This window comes from Rhipicephalus sanguineus, chromosome 8 (assembly GCF_013339695.2).
Source record: "Rhipicephalus sanguineus isolate Rsan-2018 chromosome 8, BIME_Rsan_1.4, whole genome shotgun sequence".
NCBI classification, from domain to species: domain Eukaryota; kingdom Metazoa; phylum Arthropoda; class Arachnida; order Ixodida; family Ixodidae; genus Rhipicephalus; species Rhipicephalus sanguineus.
The window spans coordinates 168,861,489-168,877,188 of record NC_051183.1 but is presented as its reverse complement, the minus strand read 5'-3'; the positions used below and the strand labels follow the sequence as shown (position 1 = coordinate 168,877,188).

Genomic DNA, 15,700 nt, shown 5'->3' with positions numbered 1-15,700 from the left:
GGGAAGACGACGAAGCTTCTTCACAGATACCACGGACCTTTCCGTCTCGTGCGCCAGGTAGCCGAAAACAATTGGGAGGTGGTAGATCAAACTGGGAAAAAACGTGACGTTGTGAATGTTGCGCGTTTCAAGCCTTGCCACGTTCGATTATGTTCCGACGCCGATGACGCAGACGATGAGTCTGGTGATAATCACGAGGTGCGCGATCCAAGTGGTGATGTGCGCGAGTGCAGTCCAAGGAGAGATGACCGCGAATTACGTCGAAGTGTTGTGCGCGAGAACAGTGCAACGAGTGATGAACAGGGATTCCATCAAAGTGTTGTGCGCGAATGCGGCCCAAGTGGTGATGTGCGCGAGTGCGGTTCGCGAGTGCACCAAGAACTTGGTTTGCGTCGTGGTGTGCGCGAGACAGAGACCAGTGATCCAGTGCAGCAGTGCGAAGGCTCCGACTCTGAAACTGAACTTTACACCCACTGGAAGACATTTGCAAGCGTCAACAACGGACAACGAGATGTCGCCGCTTACGACACTGACACTGACTTGTATTACAGTGCCAACGAGTGAACTTCCGTGCTCTTTTGTGTTTCGCGATTTTTCATTTGTTGTTTTAATCAAACGTAGTTTTCAAGTTTTTCACTTTTTAGACAGATGTATAAACTTCTCCTAAGTAAGCACCCCCATATACACTTGTAGGTAAGACTGTTTTTTCATATTTGTTTGCGTGCATTGTAAATAAAACGAGTGGGTCACTCTTTTTCGTAGGGGGGAGGTGTCGCGAAAGGCAGAGTTAGGAAGAAGGTTTTTCTTTTCAAATGTAGTTAGAGACGTTCTTTTTCGACTGCTCTTTTGAGAGGGACCCTCGAAGGAGAATTCGAGCCGGCAGGAGGAAGCTACATCCGGTCGTTCTGTTCGCACCCGTGAGCGAGCGCCCAGCAGGGCGCTGCTGGACGACCGCGGCGAGCGAAACCCGAGCACGTGTTTGCGCGTCGTTGCTGCTGGCTGGAATGTGCCGTTTTCAGAAAGTGCACTAGTTTTGTTCCGAAGCAGGATTCACGCGACCACGTAAACTCGCGTGGGGATTGGTTACCTTCGGCTTGCCTGATTGGTCCTAACAAGCCGATTGCCGATTGGTGGAAAACCCCGAGGTTCGCGTACCCGTGGATGCTGCGAAACTCAATTTAAGCAGCGACTCGGGCCCATTTTGGGAGAGCGGACTCGGGGCCCAGCAGCATCGCACCACCAGGAACAGTCATGCAAGCCGACGGGGTATGCCATCACTTTCTCTGTCTTGTATTATTTGCCCAGTGTATTTTGTAAATATAAGTTGTGTTAGATAAATAAACCCCCCAATGAGTGCTCTCCGGAATCATCGTGTTGACTCCTCGTCGCTTGCCTGTGCGGACTTGCTCCCACACTTCTTCGTCTCCTGGTCTTCCGATGCTCTTAACTTTTAACAACCCCGACGTTTCGCTACAGTATATATATATAAAAGCCCCAAAGAAAAATAATTCAGAAATATGCTTCCGAGGCGCGGAATCGAACCAGGGACCTCTTCCTCCGCAGCGAGTGGCGCTAGCCACTACGCCGCGAAACGCAGATCCTCCACGCAGGTAACGGCGAGCGTTATATAATAATAATAATAATAATAATAATAATACTTTATTAACATTTGGCACAGTAACAATACGATACACACCCTTTACCGCTGGACGGACTCAGAGACGGCTGCGCTTATAAGCATTTCTTCATTACCAGCGAGATGGCGTTAGGAGCACGACAGGCGCATTTAAAAGTCGTCAGCTCGCTCGCTCGCTTCTGCTTATACTTGCGCAGAGAGAACCTTGCCCTTCCGCTGTCTGCTCGCGCGGTTTTCTTGTGCTGAGGGGAAGAGGGATGTTTCACGCTTTCACCGTGATGTCCGCGCTCATGTTACGCGGCGTACGAAAGCCACTCGAGCTCTAGGGACGCCGCTAAACGAACAAACAGAAGATGAGCGCGAACTATCAAGTGTCACAGCTCGACACTTGAAGCACGCTAGTTTCCTTCGCTGCTTCGGCCGCTTTTGCAACAGGAGCGCTGTTCAAACTGAGAGTATCCATTGGCGAGCCTCACTTCATATAGCATTAGTTTCTTGCTATCGCATTCATTGCTTCGGCCTTGCGGCGAAACTGACTTTTTTTCAGATGCGCAGCACCTTATGGTGGAGGTCAATCCGGTGGTGGTGGTGTGCGGCGTTACCACCCTTATTGCGCATGAGCATCTTCCTCCCCCTCCTCTCCTCTCCTACGGTGCCCCCCTGTCACGCGCCTCATTCTGTCCTGCGCAACGCCGCGATGACCGCCAGCGCATGCGCGTGCCCTCCCCCCTCTCTCCTCTCCTACGCTCCTCCCCTCTCGCGTGCCTGTCGACCGCGTTCCCCGCTCGCCCTGTGACAATTAACGGCCAAGCTAGAGGGAAGACAAGAGGCGCGTAGCGTTCCTCTTCGCGTTCCACGACGCGAGGTTGGTAGCATGCCCAACGAACGCCAACCGAACGCGATCGTGCAACTGCTTCCTTCGCATCGCCTCATGGTCCCCTTTAGCGGAAGATCGTGTAGTTTTTTGTCAGGTCTTCAGTAATAATCGCTGTGCACATTAAAATAAACATTTTGTTCAAAGTCAGATCTGCAGTTGTCTACCGTATGCTTCTCTATTTTAACTCTTTGAACTTTTACAACACTCTGGTCTATTGATCCGTCCAGCAGTTCGCTTTCATATGTGTACAGCAGGAGCTGACACCGCACACGGTGTTCATTGATCTTTGCGCCGTTACATAAATGACAATGTGTCGAACGTCTAATTGAAACGCAGCGTATTAAGCTCCCCACGCCTTGCTTAGCGTGCCTGAGCCTTGTCCGCGGGAAAGGCGTTCCTGCGGGTTGAATCGATGCCGGGTCCTGGTGACACGGTCTGTCAGGTTGCTGCGTAGAAGCATCCCATGTGCATCAAAGAAGGGGTCACCGCATGTGATTGTCGTTTTAAGGCGAAACCCTTAGATGCCTCCTAAACAGCGGAAAGTTACCGTCGGAGTCGGCGGCAATACAAGCGATGCAAAATCATGCTCGCATGATGGTACAACCATTTGACGTCAGCATGAAGCCACATATGTCAGTAAAGTTTGCGTCGTGACATGACATCGCCGCTTGGTAAAAATCATCCAGTACTCGAGGCTCTGTGAAACCAGCTAAAGGTGCATTAGAGTCAACGAAAAATAGTGCTGGATGAACAGGGGCACGAGAAGAGGACACACAGCACAGGCGCTATGTTTGATATCTCTGACGCAGTGCAAAACCTTGCTGGGTGCAGGTAGCTTTCGGTGGGGGAACAATACATTCACCTGCTAAAAAAAAGGAAAAGATTGCTTTCGCCTTCGACTCGTCATAGGCAAATGCATAGGAGACCATGTGACTCCGATATAACATATCTCCGATATAGGCGGATTTGCATTGTTTACCTTTAGGTGACAACGAAACGAAAATAAAGACCCGAAGCACCACACTATTTTTGTCTGAAGTGCCTGAACCACTGAACGGCCGTTCAAAAGTGCTGTGTAGCAACTTTGTGAGTCCAAAGAGCTGTGGAGGTTTGAAGGTCAGCATAGGGATGGCCTTTTAGGAGTGCCCATGTGACAACAGGTATCGTTCAGGAAACCATAGGCGCTATCGAAGGGGCCCAGAGCTTCTGAACGCGCTTGCTTTCAGGCGGGAGATTCCTCAAGGGGTTCCATTGCACCTGAAAAGACATCCGCCTTTGACAATGGTTATGGAATCGGGCTTCAGAACTAGATGCCCATAGTTCAAATGAAACTGCCGGAACATTCCTAACATTTTTATTTATGCTTATTCGGTACAGATATTCGCACAGCTGTCGTCACGTCCTGGAGTGCTTGAATGCTTAACTTCGGTCGCGGCAAACTGCATCCGGTATTTGGGTGTTAGATACCCAATAGCTCGGGCCGAATGGCGGAAAGGTAGCCAGTGAAGTATTACATGCATTTAACATTTTCGAAAACCTGTTTGCCAGAGGCGTTGAGCCTGCTCTGACGTCAGAAACTCGGAACATCTGCGACTTATCCGTGCGAACATACGTCGCACTGCGTACGCCTTTCAGTACCTAATTGCTTTCCTGATAAGTTTCCGCAACACGGTCGCTCATGAGTTTGCTTAAGACGACTCGAACGCGAAAGCCATGTTCGTCTGTTTTTCTTCTCAGTCCCCCAATGATGTCATGATCTCTTTTCTTCCCTCCCCCCCAATGATATCATGTGATGTCATCATGTGACGTCACGTTATGTAACATAATAGTGACGTAATGATGGCGTCCCAAATTTTTGCGACATGTGACGCCATGATGTCATATAGTGAAGTAATCGCATGACGATTTATGCCTGACTCGCTGACGCCGACGCGTCCGACGGTCACTTTTCGCGTTTAAGTTTTCAGAACGCTCCAGGGGCTCTGAATACATCACGAAAAAGATCATTTAAGCCTTACTTCAAAAATAAGCGGGACAATACATGATAAGGAAGGAGCAGCATGACTTGGATACCTGCTTGTTCACGTTGTATAGCTTTATGGCTGTTAAATTAAAGACATTTCTACACGGTCAGAGCGCTTGCAAACGACCACTCGAATATGCTACTATAGGCTTTTGCCTTAACAGTGCGACTGAATTGCTTTTATTGCATAGCAATTATATGGACAGTCTCGGCTGGTTTTTGTCCGTCCCCGTCGCCGTCATTCACCGTATATGCGTGTATATATATATATATATATATATATATATATATATATATATATATATATTATATATATATATATATATATATATATATATATATATATATATATATATATATATATATATACATATGAAAGTCCCAAAGAAAATAATTTGGAAAAATGCTTCCAAAGCGCGGAATCGACACAGGGACCTCCCGCTTCGCCGCCCATGGCGCTGGCCACTACGCCACGAAACGCCGGTCCTCTAGGGAGCTAACGGCGAGCGTTATATACACACCCTTTACCGCTGGCCGAACTCAGAGACGGCAGGCGCTTATAAGCGTTTCTTCATTGCCAGCGAGATGGCGCGAGGAGCGCAACGAAGGTCTTTCGCTCGCTGCAGCGGCCGCGTTTGCGAAAGGAGCGCGCTGTTCAAACAGAAATAAGTAACTGCGACATTTAGTTCGCGCTCGTCCTGTGTGTACCTGTTCGTTAGTTTCGTGCGTCCTGCTTTATGTTTAGTAGTGCGCTTCAAGTATCGAGCTGTGATGCATGATAGTTCGCGCTCATCCATTGTGCGTTCTTTTCGTGCGTCCTTTGGGCTCGAGCGACGCGCCGGCAATTTCGAGCTGCTTTCCGTTCTTCGCGTTAGATTCCAATTTGTTGCTATCGCATTCATTGCTTCGCCGTTGCGACGAAACTGTGGCTTTTTTTATCAGCAACTTGTACTCGACAAGAAAGTTGCTGGGAGCAGGAGGTAAAACTTTATTTGGCCAAGGGATTTGGGCACGTACGTCCCAGGGTCCCCGCACGACACCCCTGAACTATGCGTTCATGAGTTCATGCAGTTCCATTACATTGTTTTTGCACGTGCTTTGCGGCGGGCTGAATGGTAGGAATTCACTTATAGGACAATGATATATTATCCATAGCCTCTGCCGAAGCAGCCCTTTCGACAAAATTTGAATGAAATCTTCTCCGAATAAAGGCAGCATGTCTTGGAACAAACAATGATGATTCAAAATGTGTGAGAATAGCAGGACATTTTCAAAACGCTGTTTATCCTAATAAAAGAATGATGCCCTCCACGGTGGGCGTTTCCTTTACTGCGGATATTGGACAGCCCTCGCTGTTGCATTCGGTAATTATGTAAAAATGGAGCCGTTAGCCTGTGCATATACGGCGGTAATTTAGGTAGGAAACAATTGTGCCTTGTCTGAAGCGGTGGCAGTGAGGTTTCCTTTCACACTAATTATGTAAGTTTGTGAACACACGTAGGGATAGCTGCGTACAGCTCTGCAATATTGGATCACGGGGTACTCTAACGCATCTATCATTTGTTTACACAGTACCTAATAAAAAATAATTGTTTGGGTTTTACGCCCCAAGACCAGTATATGATTATGTGGGACGCCGTAGGGGAGGGCTTCGGAAATTTCGACCACATGGGGTTCTTTAACGTGCCCCTAAATCTAAGTACGTGTGCCTCTACCATTTCGCCTCCATCGAAATGCGCCTGCCGCGGCCGGTAATCGAACCCGCGACTTTAGGGGAAGCAGTCGAGCAATATAACCATTAGACTACCGAAGCAGGTTAAACACATACTTGCCAACTGATATGTCTCTTATTCAAGCTTACAGCGAACTCTGACACACGGACGAAAAAAAGACACACGAAGACAAGCGCTGACTTACAACTGAATATGTCTCTATCTGTGCCAACTTGGTCTGTTCTTTCTGTCAGTGATCCTTAACCACTGGTAGTGTGTGAGTGCCATAACTTATATCTAATACATGTGCCTTCCTGTCTCAACGTGTCGTTAGAGCGATTCTTTGTTGTCCAGTGGAGTTGTAGTCCCCGTAACTGTTGTCACCAGTATTCAACGAACTTCCCTGCATGACTTAAAGAGGTACAGTTAACTGCTATCCCATAGTAGAGTACATCTAGCACTCTGAACTTTTCACCATTTCTAAACCTAATTGCACTGCTGCACTTTCTGCCGCGAAGCTGTCTTAGGCTAGCCTGTACAGTAGTTGTAGTATTCGCCCTCAGAAAATTCCTAGCGGGTTCGTTAGGTGAGCCCACAGGCCACGTGATCTCGATTTGACTAACCAAGTGCGAGCAAGCGCGTATCCAGTCTAGCGGAGGATTCATGACATCACGTGATCTCGCTAGCCAATCGTGAAGTCACGTGCGTATTCGCAATGCCCACGAACTATAGGTGGCGCGCCGTGCTTTTCAAGATGGCGCCAGGAGGAGGGTCAACCCGTTTGTTAGCATAGGAACAGATAGGATGTGCGAACGTACGGCCCGTGCCACTTCACCGGATGAAGTCAGGGGCTGCGCTGAAATGGATATGAGACTAAAATACTTTCCCAAACCATGGAAATTTAAGTGCAAAGTACTCGCCACCTAAATATTTGCTGCGGTGTGAAAGCTTATATTTCAGCTCCATTATCGTGCATAACGATGCTTTGCGAAATCCTGTGCGTGCTACATAAAACTGCATGAACTAGAATTGACATATGAGCTGAACGGCACTCCGAGGTAGTACGTACCGATCCTGCCTGACGAATTTGCCGCCGTAGTAGGCCGCCAGCGAGTAGCGCCATCGCTGCTGCGCGGGACCGCATGTTTAACGTGGTGATGATGGTTTGCAAACATAATACGCCGTCTTCATTACTTGTGCAGTCGGGAACGCGGAGTTACTTCTTCAAAGGAACACAAGCATTTAACATCCAATTCAGTAGCGCTTGTGTCACAGCCATGATCAGACTCTAGCCGTGTTCAATTCACTTCACTCGCATGTTGCAGATTCGATCAGCAGGATCGAAACATGAATATCGAAAAGAATGCACACGTATGCTTTTCGCGACGTCGAAAGCCGAGAGGCGTGGATTGTGGCCGTGACTGCACGTTCCATCGCTCTAACCAATTCGCTTCGCTGGTCGAGTTCGAACGTGTTGACGGCATGCGGCGCTCCATAATATCCACAATAATTGTGATACATGCAATGCACAAGAGGAACTATGATTTTATTTTGATCTCGCTCAAGGATATTATACATTAAATACAAAGTGACTTACGAGTGTGAAAGAACATTAACGCACGAGGGGTCTTGAAGTTGCAACTCGCTCCTCGTGAGTTAACAGCTGATGGTTCATCGTCGCTGTCACTCTCGGTGCTTGCACAGTCTTCTACGTCCAGCGCAAAAACCTCGTCGTCAAGATGGTTTCTTTCAACATCACTGCTGAAAGCAATCTGAAGAATTTCCGCCGCCGAACGAATTCGACGACTCCGCGTCACCACGTTTACAATTAGAGAGACGTCTGGGCGCGGCAAATATTTTGCTCTCAGACCGGTCAACAAGCAAATCGCTTGCAGTGTGCTGCCACCTATCAACAAACGTACAAAAACAAGCGGCGCAGCGGTGGCAATGAAACCCAACACACTGGCGAAGGACGGCGTGGAAAGCGTTCGCTCCGCGAAAGGCGTCGAGCAGACATGTCCTCGAATGATTGAAACGTCGCTCGCACGATTCGTAACAGCGCTTTGCTGACAAAGGATAGAGACCCTATTGTAATGCATCGCCAACTTGAGATCGCTCAGTTATACAAGAGCACATCGCGAGCCCGCGCGACCTCCCGCGTACAGCGTTATGGGACTCATGCACTGCAAGAAACACTGACCAATGCTATATGCAAGTAAAACAGGGTGAGCTTCAACTGAATATGTCAGACGATAACATCTACCTAACCTACGTGGCTACAGAAAGCCTCGCGAAGCTGATAGTATGTGTACGCTGTGGGCTAGCATTGAAAGCGCGAGTTGCCACGTATTTTCACGAAAACTTCGCGTCTCGCAAGAACGAATCAGATTTCTCGTGTCACGGAGGGCCCGGTTTGTTCACTGATGCAGGGAGCATGCAAAGTCGTAGTGTTCCTTTCTTGCCAACGCGTTAACACTGAGGCTAGCACAGCCGAACAAGGGAGCGACTGCGTAGTGCTGCCATTTTGTCGTCTACTAAGCCTCCTCGAGAGGACGCTCCTGAATTCCGCTTGGCGGCGCGACAGTCTATGGGCATTGCGAATAGACGTTGCCGTGCCGAAGATGCAACGTTTAGAGCCCGCAAATCTGAGGCAATTCGAAAACGGAGATCCGCGGACACCAAAATGCGAACTCGAGAAGCCGAGGGAACACGGCAACGAAGGCTTGCCGCCATTACTGAGGGCAGCAATGGCCAATGCAAGGAATGCCGCTAGGGGGAACGTCGCGCCTAGACAATTTCGCTGTACGACCATCTTCACGGTGGGGATGGGCCGTTGATTCAGGTGTGTTCTCATAGGTGTTGTCAGCTGTGTTGGCAACGGACAACACCCAGGTTTATTAAACGCGAAGCATTTAATAAGCACAGCTGACAACAGATCTAATAAAAGTTCGCTTTTAGATGCGCAGCATTTATTAGCGAACTTCAGCTGCTTTGAGCATATCTATCTATCTATCTATCTATCTATCTATCTATCTATCTATCTATCTATCTATCTATCTATCTATCTATCTATCTATCTATCTATCTATCTATCTATCTATCTATCTATCTATCTATCTATCTATCTATCTATCTAGCCGCCTGTGACTTTGTGGTCTAGCGGCCATTTTGTTAACATGATATATACCAAAATTGGTTTTACATGAACAGGCCGCTGCTGGGATCTGAACCTAGGAACGTTTAAATTCGAAATCATTGCGAGAGGCCTTCGTGATGCAGTGGACTAAAACAGCCTGAAGAGGATGATCACGATGATGAGTGTATGGCGAACATGAACGATAAGTCGTAACATGAAAATTACTGCATGCGTGTCGTGTACGTGATGATTTACACGGCACGCTATGGTACTTTCGCGGCTGTATCATTAACTTGCTGCGTAACAATATCGGTATGTCATGACACGAATGTACGACGAAAATAAATGACAGGTCGTGACATGACAATCATGTCATGCATAACGTACAGTGAGTGAGTGAATAAACTTTATTGCAAGATCCGGCATGCTTGTGGTCCGGGTTAGACCGCACAGGTAGACACCAGGATACATTGTCTCTCTATAGCCTCCCTGGCCTGCTGGATAGCCCATCTTTGGTGTTCGACCTCCGAGCTGCATCTTGTGTTTTTTTTTTATTTGAGCACGCTTGAGTTTAGGCGCTGGCTCGCCACGTTCTTAAGCTGGAACAAAGTCCCGCGCCGTACGCGTAACCTTAGTTCCAGAGGCGACCGCTACAGGCGCATCTCGCGCGAAAGGGAAGTCTTCTTCATCTTGTTCTTCGAGTGCCTTGATGATGATAATAACGCAGGCATTACCACATGTAGCATAGCCAACTGTAGCATGCGCACGCTCGCGCGAAAGTGAATTCTTCCTGTTGTTCTTCGAGCGCATTGATGGTCATATTAACGCAGGCAAAACCACATACTATAGCATAGCCAAATGTAGCATGCGGCGCTCGCTCCACTCCGGCAGTGCGCTTCGATAAATAACATGACCGAAAAAGACAAGGCGGCGGAGCGGAGGGTTCGCAAGGCAGCAGTGCGGGCTCGCCGAAAGCAAGACAGATGAGCTGAAAATAAAGTTTTAGGAGCCGGCTCGCCAGGTTTGTAAGCTGGGGCAAAGTTCCGCGCCATACGCGCAACCTTAGTGCCAGAGGCCACCGCTAGAGGCGCAGCTCGCGCGACAAAGAAGTCTTCTTCCTCTTGTGCTTCGGGCGCCTTTATGATGGTACTAACGCAGGCAATACCACATATAGCATAGCCAACTGTAGCATGCGCACGCTCGCGCGAAAGAGAAGTCTTCTTCCTCTTGTTCTTCGAGCGCCTTGATGATTCATTAACGCAGGAAAAACCACATATAGCATAGCCAACTGTAGCGTGCGCACGCTCGCGCGAAAGTGAAGTTTTCTTCCTCTTGTTCTTCGAGAGCCTTGGTGATGACAATAACGCAGGCAAAAGGACATGGAGCATACCCATCTGTGGCATGCGGCGCTCGCTCCAGTCCGGCAGTGCTCTTGGATACTAATAACATGAACGAGGAATACAAGGCGGAGGGCTCGCAAGGCAGCAACGCGGGCTCGCCGCCAAGACCCTGCGGTGAGAGCTCGCGAGGTCGCAGAGAGACGTCAGCGTCGTGCGGACCCCGAAATACAAGCCCGCGAAGCCGAGGTAGCGCGGAAGCGGCGGCAAGAGAACCTCGAAGAGGTACGTGCGCGGGATGCAGCGACAAAGCGCCGAAAACGGTCGCTACCTGAAGGTAGTGGCGCCGACGCACGCTTCAAGCCCGATTTCCTCGACCACACGTTCGGCCACAGCTGCAATGTCTGCGACCGCTCGTGGTTCGACAACGACCTGACCACAATCGCTACTATAACAACGTGTGACGTTTGTATATGACAGTAGAGGAATTGTACGGAGCATTCACGGTTTACCCGATTATGTCCGAGCCAGCTCCTCCACCATCATTCAATTTGTGGGTATGGCGTGACTTTTTTAAATTCTTTTTGTACCTGACTCATGCGATGACCCTTTTAAGCTTGCACTACGTAAAAATTAAATAAAATAAAATATTTGCCAAATATCAACATAACGACATTTTCATTGATTTTCTGTGGCTGCATAATATATTTTTTTAGTATACGGGTCGTACACTGGTGAGGCGGATTCGAACAGTGACTGTGCACAAGTATCATAAGCAGTGGCTGTACACAAGTATGATAAGCAAATGTGCTGATGTGCGCAGTGCAGTTCTGAGTTCACTTCGTAAGAACCATAGCTTTTGTAACGAACCTTCAAAAAAACACAAGAGTTATAGTTTACCGCAGTCGTATTTGAGAAGCAAGTTTTAAAGTTCTCAATTGTCCACGTTGTCAGTTTAGGTTATTTTTACCACGCATTTAGCGCAACAAAAGTTTCACATAATTATGAGTATACTTTAACTTCACTGTGATAAAGAAACCGTCACTATAGTCAGAAATATTCTTGTTTCTTTTTTTTTTTCTGGTGTCGTTTTGTTGCCACAACCTCCTGGCATGACAAGCAAACAGGTGTATGCAGTGCGAAGTCACCTGCTGTAGAGAAGCTACCCCGACTGATACAACATGCATTCTAAGGTACGTTTACGTATATGAATATTAAACTGCTGTTCACTTGTTCATATGTTTACTTTTCAAAATTGTGCAAAATGTTCGTCCTTCTTCAGATGGTGATTTCTACACCTGACAAAGGAGGAGCATGTACCCCGGATGATTGAGAGAACTCCGTACTTAACTATTGGAAAGAGGTATGCTGTCCTTTACACTGCTATTAGATGCGAAAGCATCTTATGCTCGGGGCAGTGTCCGGTCTGAGGCGTCCGCACCCATACTATGGTGTACTAGAATGGGGTAGTGTGCCCTCTTCGCAACAAACCAATGAAATAACGGTGGTCGCTTTTGCGATGACGCCACCAGTAGGGCGCCACGATCGAACGGTGTGCCCGGCGCGCGAGATTGAAATTTCAATTGCGAAAATTTCTGCCGTTCTTGAGTCAAATGGACACGTAACAAGATTGAAACTAAATATAATTGCGAGATTAAAACACTTAAGCACATTTGGTTGCATCATTGCAATAAATAAAGATGCTTCTGCATCGTCTGAGCTTGCACAGTTCCTATCGCTGAGCAGCGTCCTACCTATCGCTGTTCCTATCGCTGTACCTATCACAGTTCCTATCGCTGAGCAGCGTCATAACTCATCGAACCTTTAGTATAAACGCGCCCGATCTCACGTCGGTGTTGATGTACTGGGCAGAATTCACGGAAGATTCACGGTTTACCGATGAACCTCCGCAGCTTCGCCCACTCATCATCATTCACTCCGTGGATATGCTGTGATTTTTTTTTCCTTAAAGAAACTAGCTAGCAGACGCTGCCTGCGTCGGCTTTGTCTCTCGTGGGCGAGGGTGCGTTCTCGTTCGTTGCGAGCTGGCAGTTCAGCGCTCATCGCAGAAAGAGCATTCCCATACTCAACGCGCGTCGTTCGCTCTATCTCGCCACACGGCGAGCGCTGAGGCGGTGGCGCTCTCTCTTGCGCCCAAGCAAATGGGCAGGACACGACGATGCACGCCGTGACAGCAGGCCACGATGCCCGCCGACTCGCTTCGCCCCTAAAACACGGCAGTAAAGCCGGCCATGCCATCAACATTAGCGCAGCAATAAAGAAACGCACAAATACAAGAAAAACCCGAGATTAATGTGCGTGTGTGTCTGGGCACCATCCCTGTAATCGTTTCGACGGTTTGAATGCGACTTGTCTCCACCTCTTCCGGATGATTTGCGCCTCACGTGCAGCGTGGGCGCGCTACTGACAACAACCATATATCAGAATTGGTTTATTGCGATGGTTAAAAAGATTACAGGATGTTGAAGTCAAGGCTTCGACGGACACCCGTCTGGTCGGGAAGAATCATTGAATAAAAAGACGAAGACGCCGACAACAAGAGAACAAAAACGTAATGACGTTTCGGCACCCAGAACGGGAGCCTTGTTCACAATCTTGAATTGTTCATAAATTGTGAATAAGGCTCCCGTTCTGGGTGCCGAAACGTCATTACATTCTTATTCTTTTGTGGTCGGCGTCTTCGTGTTTTTTATACAATTACAGGATGTTAATATACAGAAGGAGGTTCCGAAGTCAAAGACTGCAATGGGACCTCCTTTACATTTATAAACATTAGGTTTCAGCAGTTAATACGCGAGGGTCAATGACTGCTTTTCAGCATTTACTATATTTAAGGAATAGAAAATGTGCAAGTAATAGTCGTATAAAACTCGTTGTGGGAGAGCGAAGTTATACATTAATGAACAACGTGTTGACATTAAAGAGAAAGAATAAACGCGAAGGCTGCAGGTTCGGTCCCTGCCAGGGGCAAATTGTCTTTTCGTCCCCTTTACTCTCTCCACATCTACTCGTATATCACAATTATGACAATACACTTCAGACAGTACAATTAACGTTCCCTATACCTTCTTTGCTTCATTATGTGGTGTTTTTCATTAAGTTTGTGTCAAACAAAGACACGAGCCCTCAAAATTCTCCTCCTTAATTCAAGGTATCATTAGGAACTACATATTGAAGACCGCAAAATATAATGTTATACATTATGGGACGCATATGTGATAAATTAGATAAATAATCAATCATTTTTGACAGGGATGCCTAACAGCAATGTATGCATGACTGCATAGGTTGTCAGTTTGTGCAACTTGCCGCACTAGTTAGCAATGTATGGTTTTACAAATCGAACAAGCTAAATAAGACTACAACGAACTCGTGTTCGCTCTCTGAATATATTTTATTATACTTAGATTTTTAATTTAAATTTGAATACATCCAATAACCAAAGTAAAAAGGGCGAGCCGTTGCGTGAAACCCTTCCACCCATTTATATTCTCGTCAGCAAAGAAAGACATTTTAGGTATCTTGTGATTTTGTACATGTGTGCTTTTCTTTTCTTGCATGCATATAACCCCGCTCAAGATAGGGTGAATGGGAGTTTGACAACAGATGCCATCCTCCTGCAGTGGGCATAATATAGGCTGATGAAGACGACGATGACGATGTAAAACGATATTCTAAACTAGCTTTTTACGTCGAATTCCTGTGACTACCTCCCTCCTTGTGTATGAAAATCGGTGAACCACCGTAACACATGGAGTGAAGATTTTTGATTAAAAAATAAATAAAAAAAACATGCGTCGGCCGGGAATCGAACCCGGGTCAACTGCTTGGAAGGCAGCTATGCTAACCACTATACCACCGACGCGCCACGTCCGAAGCCTACTTTGTTGCAGTTTTGATCGATAAGCACATGCGACCGGAGGAAAGGAGCAGGCGAGCGGGAAGCGACCAGGTCATTGTCCGAGCGCGAACCGGCTCCGGTAGTATAATTTCCAAGCGGCGGTCTTTTTAAACAGCGGCTTTCCGCATGCATTCTCCGATTGTTCAACAGACTGCAACCAGCGTTGCATTGTGAGAACCTTTTAAGGCGAAAGCCTTCGACGCCTCATCAAACGCGAAAAGGGACCACCGGCGTGAGCGCTAACACGACCGATGCAAAGAATCATAATCACGTGATGACGTCACCTTATACCGTCATCATGATGTCACAAGTCGCCACATTTCATGATGTCATTATGAAGTGACCATGATATCCCTATGATGCCACATAAGGCGACCTAATACGATGACGTCATCAGATGACGTCGCTTGGTCAAAGGTGAACCGATCCCGGAGGCAGGTGAGGTGCAGAAAGCTCCCAATGCCTCTGATCCCGGAGGCGGTGCAAAACCACGTTGGGTGCAGAAAACTTCCGAGGGGTGGGCGGATCAATACGTCGAATGAGAAGAAAAGGAAGAACAAGATTGTGGATTCCTTTTTCGCTTCCCAAGCTTGCTATTTCAATAATAAGGTTTTTCTCTTTATCTTATTTCAAAATCTTACTTCAAAAGTACATTACTGAGTTTTTAAGCGTTGCTGGTGCTCTTTAAGAAACGAATGAATCCCTGACTGACTGAATGAATGTAGTATTTAATTAATTATTTAATTATCTAATTAATTAATTAATTAATTAATTAATTAATCATTAATTAATTAATAAATCTAATAAATTAATTAATAATTAATGTCCTGGCCTTGTTAGCACCTTCGTTACACCTTCTTGCCACTGTGCCGTTTTGAATCTAGTAGCGTTGTACATATAGCCGACAGGTGTATAAGCTACGTTCAAAAGGCGCACCCAAAGCACCACTGCGAATGTGAAAATCAAATATATAAGTCAAGAGGAAGCTAATGTATTTCGCATAACTCCATGATGGTGAGCAATGTAGAGGTGTAAATCGGTTAATTAATACTACAAT

At 47.1% G+C, this 15,700-nt stretch overlaps 1 non-coding gene across 1 annotated transcript; it reads right to left on the bottom strand.

Moving 5' to 3' along the window:
- Nucleotides 1-14,535: 14,535 nt before the first annotated feature.
- On the bottom strand, nt 14,536-14,607 carry Trnag-ucc (transfer RNA glycine (anticodon UCC)). Its single transcript has one exon. It is a non-coding gene; the product is annotated as a tRNA-Gly (tRNA).
- Nucleotides 14,608-15,700: the final 1,093 nt, after the last annotated feature.